The sequence below is a fragment of the Pan troglodytes genome, chromosome 13, assembly GCF_028858775.2.
Source record: "Pan troglodytes isolate AG18354 chromosome 13, NHGRI_mPanTro3-v2.0_pri, whole genome shotgun sequence".
Lineage (NCBI taxonomy): Eukaryota > Metazoa > Chordata > Mammalia > Primates > Hominidae > Pan > Pan troglodytes.
In genome coordinates, this window is record NC_072411.2 from 92,909,623 (window position 1) to 92,920,746 (window position 11,124).

Consider the following 11,124-nt stretch of genomic DNA (forward strand, 5'->3'; position numbering starts at 1 on the left):
CTCATGGAAAGGTACCTACTCTTGTGACTCCTCTACCGGCTGTCTCAAGTTACCAGACAAATGGATGATTCAACATGCTGGTGGGAAAAGAAAAATACCAATTTTTCCATTCAAGGTTAGTTACTTCAAGAAAAAGAAATGACATAAAATGTGGAGATTGTCCATGAGAAAAGTGAAAAAATTAAAATAATAGACCATTAAAAGAATCCTAACCCACAGGGGGGAAAATAAAAAAACTAATAAAAAGATCAGATCAGTTTCTTCCAAAAAAAAAGGCTAAATGAGACTGGCAATATAAAGAACAATGCTATACAAGGAAAGGCAATTTTCAAAAAGTAAGAAGATATCACAGAAGCACATGTGTTAAATGTATCAACTACAATTTAGACATGTCAAAAAAAAACTCAAGAAGTATACTTGAGTATCTTGAGGGACTCAAAAATGAATACTAGAAGACTCTAAAATTGCTAAATGGTAGAGTCCAGTTGAAATATAATAAGCCCAAATTTAATGTCTTGCTTTAGGAGGATCAGGGGATTCCCAAGCCACATTTTGCTTCTGCAAAAACAAATTAGAGGAATTAGATCAAATTGTGATCATGCTTAGGTCGTCTACAACGAATTAGCTAACCATTTATAGAACGACTCCTTAGAAACAGATATTTTCCCAATATTTCGCCACTTTTATTAATATTAAAGTTCTTACCAAAGGCCGTAGCTACTCCTTATTGTGCCTTTGTAAGAAATAGAAAAAGATGTTCCCTTGGGAATTTCAGCTTCCACTCTCCCTTGTGAAGGGGCAACCTTATTCCACTCACATACCAACTCAGCAAATAAAACTACCACCTACCTCACATAGAAAACTGAGACCAAGAGTGGCAAACTCCTTCAGCTTCTGTCTTCCCCTTTGATTTACCTCTATCTTTGCGTGTTTTCTGCTGTGTGATTCTTTCCACACATACCCCATCCTCCTCTCCTTTTCTATCCTCCAGGTTCCAGCCATACCCCATTTACACGCTCACCCCTTTAGTCCTGCACTTTCTATGTTTTGTCTTCCTCAGCCCTCAAGGAGACCTAAGTTTCCTTACTTTAAAAACACAAAAGTTTTCCCTCCACAAACTTGTTGAAAAAGCACTGCTCCTCTTTATCCTCCCTTGCTCACCTGTCATTTACTCCTCCACGCTCTGCACTATTGTATTACATCTCACCCCTCGATTCAAAGACACAAAAAGGTCACTTTGACTCACTAAATCACAATAATTTCTGTTTCTATCCTTGACATCTCTGCATCATTTGACTCTATTGACCTTCTTTCTTTAAACTTCCCCTGGCTTTTTGGAGAGTTCTACCTCTCTGACTTCTCTTTCTCAGCTTATTATTCTGTCTTTTATTGATTTTTTAAAAGGGCAGGGGAGCGGCGCAGTCTCATCTCTTTCTAAGGTTTAATGATGGCATCTACTGTGGAATAAAAGATCATTGAAAACTTGTACACACTTAACATGTTGGTAGAAAATATATTTTATTTTATCGGGGTAAATCCTGTCTAAATAACATTTTAGACTTCTTAGAGAACAAAAAAAACTAAATATCTTGCTAAGCATAGCAATAGATATAATGTTTTTGGAAGTGTTTGATAAGATTCTGTACTAAAAACAATTTAATAAAACAGAAATCACCACGAAAAATACTTAATGGATAAAAACTGCCCTAAAAACACTAACCATAAGATCATAGGCTAAATGGTGCTTGCATGTGTAGTCAGTGAACTGAACAAGCACTAACATGTGCAATGTAATCAGAAAAACAACTTTCTTTTTTCTCTTCCCTCGCTAACTTAAATTTATTCAGTGGGTCTTGCCTTCCGCTTCCTCTCTGTAGAAACTTGACTTTTCTTCTTACCCTTATATACTAAGAGTTCACTTTGTTGGTTCACTTTAAGATTCTCCCTTGACTTGAGATAAAAGTGGAGGTGATACTCCCTTCACAGTGAGTTCGAGATTCTGTGAAGTGGGTGTCCCCTTTTAAAAAATATATCACTTCTACAGATGCTTAGTAAAAACACCCTTTCATGCCATTGATGTGAGTAAGGACTCTAAGAGTACTGTAACTTTTACTAGTATCACTCTAAAATTCATAAATTCACAATTTTCTTGGGTACCCATTACCTTTCACATTAGGACATCAGCCAAAACTTCCACTTGAACATTCCATTACGCTTGAATGAAGAGGTTTAAACAGCGAGGCACATCAGAGATTGGCTCTAAAGCATCCTTATGAAACAGGTTGGTAAATGATTCACAGGTGAACATATGCGTGAAATCTCCAAAGTGGCATATGACACGAAACTTCCAGTTAGTAAAATGCCAAGTCAATAGAATAAACTGCAGGAAGATTTCACCAGGCTGGGTGAGTGGGCAGAAGAGTGGCAGATGAGTGTTCAAGGACAAGAGAGCAGATGCTTTCAGGACAAATAATCCAAACGTAATTCTCAGGGAAGTGGTCTCCTGGGTATCAGTCATGATCCTCTGGAAAGATGGGCTTCAAAAAGGTACAAACTTGCATACAAAACAAGGCTCCTATTTACAGTTCATATGTTACTGGAATTTTTTAAATTAATGCATGTTTGAACTAAAGTTCTTTATCTTCATTAAAGTCATTCTGTTTTTCAGTGAAGGACAGGGTACATGAATTTCAAAACCAAATTTCAGGACCATGTTTTATAGCAGGAATTTACCTTCAGCCAATATTTTCATGTCTAGTTGTAAATAAAGTAAGTTTTTTAAACCTAAATTTATTATTCTTCGTACAGAACTACTTAGAAGGTCTTTAGTATGAATATGCAAATATATTTTCCTTTTTGTTTCTATTAAGATGTGTGTATATCTTTATCTACGTATTTTCTCTCAATCGGGTGTGTGTGTGTGCAGTTGATAATACAAATATGGAATTACTTGAGGTGTAATTAAAAGTCCTCAAAGGACTTTCTCAAGATTTTTTTTCCCATTGAAGAGGGGAGGCACTGGATAGCTGGTGCAATTTCTGCTAATAAAAATAAATGTCCTTCAGACAGGAATTAGATAAGCAGCTTGTTTCTGCAAAACTTGAACTGCAGCCAGTCTTGTACAAACTCATTTCATAAATATTTCCCTCTTCAAAAAAAAAATTGAGAAGATGGATGTATTCAAAATTTTCCAGGAAGGTACTAAGAATTCTGCTTATGATTATCTCAGGAGGAAGCTTCCATCTGTTCTCTCTAATAGTTTAACTTGCTCTACTTTGTTCCATATTTCTCAATAAGGACTTTGGAGTTTCTGCATAAGATCAACTATTTTTCTCATTTCCCTCTTTTATTAAAATACCACATTTATATGAAGGATGAGCCCTCTGCTATATTGCTTACAGTGCTATTTTAGGATAGAGAAAATATTTTGTCACAAAGAAAGACTTCCTGACATCTCTATGGCTATATAAATATTTATAATTTATATATCTTTTTAAACGCTATGATTTTTTTTTTTTTTTTTTTTGAGACCGAGTTTCGCTCTTGTTGCCCAGGCTGGAGTGCAATGAGGCAATCTTGGTTCACCACAACCTCCGCCTCCCGGGTTCAAGCGATTCTCCTGCCTCGGCCTCCCGAGTTGCTGGGATTACACGCACCCACCACCACGCCCAGCTAATTTTTTTTTATTTTTAGTAGAGATGGGGTTTCTCCATGTTGGTCAGGCTGGTCTCGAACTCCCGGCCTCAGGTGATCCGTCTGCCTTGGCCTCCCAAAGTGCTGGGATTACAGGCATGAGCTACCATGCCCGGCCCCTTAATCGCTATAATTCGTTGATTTTGAAGAGTCTCAGTCTCCATCTGATTTCTCTGCTTCCCTGATAAACCTTCTTCAATCCCTACATTAGTTTGTATAATGATCAGACCCAAAGCCTAACCATTACCCAAATGATTTGAATATGAAGCATGACTATAAACCAATGTGAGTAATTTTCAAAGTGAACAGGATTTGAAGATAGTTCAAAGAAAGGAACTCCAAAAGCCTTTTGAACCATGGCAGTAGCATTGAAACAAGCACATAACTTTTTCTGCTGAATCCTTTGAATATATATGCTGTAGTATTCACTTACCCAACCATGCACACTTTTTATCATCTCCTTCATTCTTGGTATTAATATGCTATACTGTGTCTTCTCTGAAATAAAACTTTCTCACTTTAATATTCATATTAATAATTCTCATGACAAAAGTAAGTATATTTTAACTTTCAGCAGCAACTTTTTCTTCATTACGTTCTCACATTTAAATATGAAAAATATGGAAGTTAACGTCTAAAAGTTTTTTTTTAATTAGAGGAAGTTCTGCTATTATATTTAAAAAAGAAAAAACTCCTGGGCCCATTAATTCATGGCTTTAAGTTACTTGTTTGGAAACTTAGAGGCTTTTCTGCTGCCTCAGTGTTCCAATTTTTTAAAAATGCAAACGAAGTCCATATGAAGGCATTCTTAACTCCCATGTGAAAGGTGATGCTTTATAATAATCCCCTTCTGATGGGCTCCTGTAATTTTCCACCACAAATTACTATTCAAGTTACTTTCAAGCAGACACATCTTTCATATGCTCTAAATACAGGATAGACCTTGGGGTGAGAGTGGAAGACAGTCCAAATCATGCTGTAATCTCCCATTTTCTGCTTCAAACATGTTTATATGGGAACATCAGTTTAAAAGAAATCAACCTTAAAGGAGAGAATGAGGAAGTCCCAAAAGAACCACACCCAGTATGGGCCAAGGGTGTGCATAGAAGACAAGCGAGTCCTACCTGCCTGTCTTGATGACCAAGGGTAGTAGGTTGAGCTTACTGCATACATTAATATATCTGTAGGAATTTTCCCCCTAACACATATTGAGGACAGTGAGTCTTATAACCCCACAAGCCAGGTAGGATTATTATCGTCATATTTTACAGATGAGAAAAGTGTATTTCAGGTCTCCTTTAGCACCAGGTGGGGAACTGGCCAACTGCCTGAGTGAGTCACAGTCCAGATGCTCAGTCCTGCAGCCACAGAGCCCAAGACAATGATCCAATGTTTTTTGGCACTCCTAGCTTTAACTGTGCCCAGAAAGCATCCTGAATATATGATAATATATGCTTTTTAAAAACTACATATTGGGGCCAGGTGCGGTGGCTCATACCTGTAATCCCAGCGCTTTGGGAGGCTGAGGCGGGCAGATCACGAGATCAGGAGATCGAGACCATCCTGGCCAACCTGGTGAAACCCCATCTCTACTAAAAATACAAAAATTATCTGGGTGTGGTGGCGCGTGCCTGTAATCCCAGCTACTTGAGAGGCTGAGGCAGGAGAATATCTTGTACCAGGGAGTTGGAGGTTGTAGTGAGCGGAGATCACGCCACTACACTCTAGCCTGGCGACAGAGCGAGACTCCATCTCAAAACAAACAAACAAAACAAAAACAAACAAACAAACAAAAACCTCCATATTGTACTTATTATCATACAATATCTGTATTAGTGAATATTTCTTTTTGGTATTTGACTCATGAACTATCATTTGAGAGCTGATTTTCACTTTGCCTTTTGTGCCAATCTAAGAAAGCATTGGCATGGATGTTGGATGGGCAACTCGTCCACCCAGCAGGACTATGCCCCTTCACAAATTAGCCAAACACCAAAATTCGTTGTCACATCTCTTAAAATTAAAGCTAGAATTGAGGAAAGCCACCACCAGGGGGCAATAAATATCACATGGTCAGACCAGAAATAAATGAGTGGCCAGCAGCCATATTTGGTTTGATTCAAATGGTTTGTTGGCTTGCTCTTTTTATTTATTTATTTATTTATTTATTTATTTATTTATTTATTTATTTATATTTTTTGAGACGGAGTCTCGCTCTGTCGCCCAGGCTGGAGTGCAGTGGTGCTATTTCGGCTCACTGCAAGCTGTGCCTCCCGGGTTCATGCCATTCTTCTGCCTCAGCCTCTCAAGTAGCTGGGACTACAGGCGCCTGGCACCATGCCCGGCTAATTTTTTTGTATTTTGTTTAGTAGAGGCGGGGTTTCACTGTGTTGGCCAGGATGGTCTTGCTCATTTTAAATTTAAGCCAACAGCTAATAATCAGGAGTGCCCACATAACAATATGGATTTTCAGTCTTTCTTGAAAAATCAGAAGATCTAGCAATTACTAGCTCTTCATTCCCTCAAGATAACCATTAGCTATAGCTGAACCCAGCTGCCACACTTAAATAGCCAGGCACTTTCCAGCACTCAATGTACATCTATGCACGTGTGCTTACATCCAGCCTCCTTCAGGTTACCTACCTGGCCTCTGTGGCATTTTGAGTTGATGAACCTCTTAGCCAATCAGGCTATGGCAAGAAGTATGGTTACAAGATAGATTATATTGCATTAACCTTCTAGACTTCTTTAAAAATGTTAACTTGGTTATTTAAAAATGGGGCCAGGTGTGGTGACTCATGCCTGTAATCCCAGCACTTTGGGAGGCTGAGGCAGGCAGATCACGAGGTCAAGAGATGGAGACCATCCTGGCCAACATGGTGAAACCCCGTCTCTACTAAAAATACAAAAATTAGCTGGGTGGGGTGGCATGCACCTGCAGTCCCAGCTACTTGGGAGGTTGAGGCAGGAGAATCGCTTGAACCCAGGAGGCAGAGGTTGCAGTGAGCCGAGATCCTGCCACTACATTCCAGCCTGGCAACAGAGCAAGACTCCGTCACAAAAACAAAACAAAACAAAAGGACATTGCACCATCAAGTAATACAAACATTGAACATTAAGATGAGATTAAGGTATTTTAAAATGACCGAACTTTTGATACTGATATATATTTTCACTAAGGCTTAATTACTTTAAATCAACTTATTCTATCTCTGTTCTTATCCTCTGACTGAAACAGAAATTTGTGTATTCATCCTGGATCCACATTCTGGAGGCGTCAGGACCCTCCTAGAGATGCTGTATATTTTGTTAACTCAAACCAGTTAGGCATCTGGTCATTGCTTTAGTTGCAGGTAAAAGCAAGAATGGCACAGTTGCCATAACAAATTTACTTAGATGCCATTTCTCAACTTCTTACCTATTTCATTCTCTCTCGAGCGTGAACCTTAGAAACATTGCTTTTTGAATACAATCTCTATCAGCTCAACCATAATGAAACTTAAAATTTGGGTGTTATAATGTGAGAGAGAATGGTTCGGGATTATAAAAATAGAATAATCAGTCTTTCAGATTCAGAATATTTCTTAGTTAATATGTCAACTAATATAGACCCAATATAACTTTTCTTACATTGTATTTACTATGTAATCATAAATCTATGGATTTCAAAATAAAACCATAGCAAAACATATTTTGTTGCATTGCTGGGAAGCACTAAGCACAGATAATCTATCAGAACAATAGTATAGAAATTACTTTTTTTCAAGGTTTTGATATCAAATTTGCCCCTAATTAAATGACATAAAGTTGAATGGTTTAACCAGTGAGATAATCACGCATAGTTCTAAAATGTACTCATTCATTTACATAGTTCCTCTACATGCCGGCTACTGACTAGATGCTGGGAAGACCACTGTGAAATGCCATGGTTCCTGCTAACAAGTGCCTGTCAGTCCCCTCTGGCTCTAAGGAGGTCTCTCTCTAAGAAAGCAGGATGGGGTGAAGGTGAGAGTGTAGAAAGTGAGTAATAGAGGGCAGGACAAGAACGCTAGCTAGCGAGTCCAGAGTTTAGCAAATATATGGATTAGTAGAAATTGCAGGTCCACCTTAGAGGTGAGAAGATTTCGACTATGAGATGCCAGTGGGGCTGCCACAGGCAGGTTTTTAGTGAGAGCATTACACAGACACCTACTGGAGCAGCCAAGGTACCGAAGCCCAGACCCAGCTTCGCTCATCAAACCTCATGCCCTGGAGCAGGAGGGAGGCTTAATCTGCCTCTACAAATGACCACCTTCTTCCAATTAGCAAAAAAACACTGCATAGGATATCTGTGTCCCTGGATCCAAAAGTACATTATTTTTGACAATTCTTAAATATGTTTACAGAAAAAATTGTCCCTATTACATTTTGAGGCATGAATTTTTAGGCAACATGGACATGAGACTGTCTTTTATTTAGACATTTTTGAAAGTCAATGGAAAATGTATTTTCTCATGGCCTAGAACCAAGATTTCTGAGACATCTATATTTTGCATAATGTGACACATCCATTTTATTTATTTATTTATTTATTTGAGATGGAGTCTTGCTCTATCTCCCAGGGTGGAGTGCAGTGGCGCGATCTTGGCTTACTGCAACCTCTGCCTCCCAGGTTCAAGCAGTTCTCTTGCCTCAGCCTCCCAAGTAGCTGGACTACAGGTGCGTGCCACCATGCCTGGATAATTTTTTGTATTTTTAGTGAGATGGGATTTCACCGTGTTAGCTAGGATGGTCTCGATCTCCTGACCTTGTGATCTGCCTGCTGCGGCCTCCCAAAGTGCTGGGATTATAGGTGTGAGCCACCGTGCCCAGCCGACTATTATCATATTATGCAAGAAAAACATCAAGTTTCAGTGTGATCCATAATCATTTATTATTTGAACAAGATTATTCTCATTTACTTGTTTCAAGTCTTAAAATTTATGGCTCTACATAAAATAGAAGAAAGCTGCCTAATCTTTTCTAATACAGAGTGCTGATGTGGAGTTTAAAGTCCACTTCATCTTTACCCAGGTTAAATTTCCTGTAAAACACCTGGAAGAATCCCTCATGCTAAAAGAAAGCAACTTATTCCTGCAGATCATATGGGGCAGAGAAAAAAAATGAAATAAAGCAGTTTATGTACTCATGTTCATAAAAACTGTACTGTGAACCTAAAACACAAAACAAACCATTGTACGGGTGTGTCTTTTATTGAACCTAGAGTTTGACAGCTTTCCAGCAAGGCAATCTAAGATACAGTATTTTTGTGATTCCTTAACTGTCAAAATTTGAGTATTCATTGTGCAAAGCATTGTGGAATTAAGCAGATAAAAGAAAAGATACAGTTTCTGCCTTCATAAGGATAAGGTTACTTTGGTATTGAAATCTTTCTTTTCAGAAAGCTTACAGCAGCGACAAAATGGGTAGAATATGAGCAAATTTGTGTAGCTGCTTTCTCTGTTTTCATCTGTTTTTGGCACCCAGTAGCCTCTCCTGGTCTCTCGGAGTCCCTCATGACTCACTTCCAAAAGTCCTCCTCCTTTCACTTCCTTCTTTTATTATGCTTATATCAAAATTACTTGCTTAAATCTATTTTCTTAAAGACCTGTTGCCAAAGTGATAGCTAGCTATTCTGGTAAACTAATCCATGCTAAGGTACATTCTAGTTTTATCCCTTCAAGTAACATATTACACTTTAACTGTCTTTTTAGGGACAATGTCTTAATGCATAGAAGTCTAATGGTGGGGATTTCTGCATACATGATGGGCCTTTCAGTGTTCCCCAAATACATCATCTGAAGGGCTGCCAACATTATCTCCCTGTCCTGAGGGTGGGGAAGAAAATAAATGGGCTAAATCTGCATTGCTTGGAGGAGTTCCTAATATCATGCTTGCCAAAACCCAGGAGAGGTAGGTAGGTCCGTCCACACCTTTGCAGGGTCCTTTGCTTCAACAAGCCCAGCCCGGTTTTCCACAACTCCTAACAGGGAAAAAAACATTTCTCAAAAGAGATGTGCAAGTGACATATGGAGCAGGACAATTCTTTGTTTCTCATAATGGTATTATACATGGCAGGACATTTTAGCATCCCTGGTTGCAACCCACTAAATTCCAATAGCATCTCCCTTCCCTCATTGCTGTCTGTCTGGTCACTGTGACAACCAACATGACTCCCACACATTTCCAAATATGTAGAACAACCCTGGTGAGAACTATTGGACATTCCTTTTAGAGCCAGTTAGAACATTTTCTCTGCAGGAAGCACCATATGTTCCATCAGCCTCACTTGAAAGAGGTTGAGTGGCCTTGGATCTCCACTGACCAGGTTCAGGAATACAGTGTATGTGTGGAAAAAGGCAGACATAAACTCTCCCCTTTAACATCCATAAACCAATTCTAGCCGACAATCTTACCATGATTCAGAAGTGCAGACTAAAAGAATGGGGCTTTTCTTCTGAAAGTAAAGGCTTTCTTCAGATGGCAGCTGACTGAAAACGTTTGGTGGTTTGACATTGATCTTCCTAATATTGTGACAGCATCCCTTAAAGAAGCTATTCCCTTTGAGGATAGCACGACTTCAGATTTTCATCTAACTAAAGTTAGAGTCACATTATATCGCATGATCAAAGATCATTTTAAAAGAATCACACATAAGGAAAAATTGGAATGGTACCACTACCAGCTATTTATTGAGTGCCTATTATGAGTGAGGCACTGCCTAGGAGGTAGGGTTAGAGATTTCCATAAGATAACCTTCTGCCCTCTAGTGAGAGAGATGGCCATGTAAACATTCCATCCAAACATTCATTATTAAGTAGGCTATAATAGAGAAAGTAACAAGGCAGCCACCAGTAGAACTTGAGGAGGAAGGAACAATTACCTGAATCTGGAGATCATGTGAATCCAATGGTGATAGGAACGTGATAGAATTTATATGTTGCCTTCTCTGGATTCCCAGATGCAGACAAATTACACAAGGTGAGCAAAACAATCCCTTCTAGATGTCAAACAATCCTGTCTCCTCTCATGCCATGGTAACACACTAAAATATTTATTTTTTTAAAAAATTTTTCTTGCTTGACACAAATTTTAGTGAGTCCATTTGCATTAATCTCATTAATTTTTCATGAACCTGAGATTAAACGTGTTTAAGATACTGGTGAGAAGAAAAACTACATGTCATTATAACAGAATGTATTGCTAGTTTATAATGAGTAAATCACAGTTTCAGGGGCCATAAAGAGTTTCATCCAGGGAGTAAAGTCCTTTTGTTTTCCTTTAGATAAGATATTTGTGGGGCCGGGCGCGGTGGCTCACGCCTGTAATCCCAGCACTTTGGGAAGCCGAGGTGGGCAGATCACAAGGTCAGGAGATCGAGACCATCCTGGCTAACACTGTGAAACCCCGTCT

General features: G+C 38.9%; 1 long non-coding RNA gene across 1 annotated transcript; it reads left to right on the forward strand.

The window, feature by feature from the left end:
* The first annotated feature begins 11 nt into the window (after positions 1-11).
* LOC107973874 (uncharacterized) lies at positions 12-10,137 on the forward strand. Its single transcript, XR_001716379.4, has 4 exons — positions 12-115; positions 2,177-2,281; positions 7,565-7,698; positions 8,746-10,137. It is a non-coding gene; the product is annotated as an uncharacterized LOC107973874 (long non-coding RNA).
* Positions 10,138-11,124: the final 987 nt, after the last annotated feature.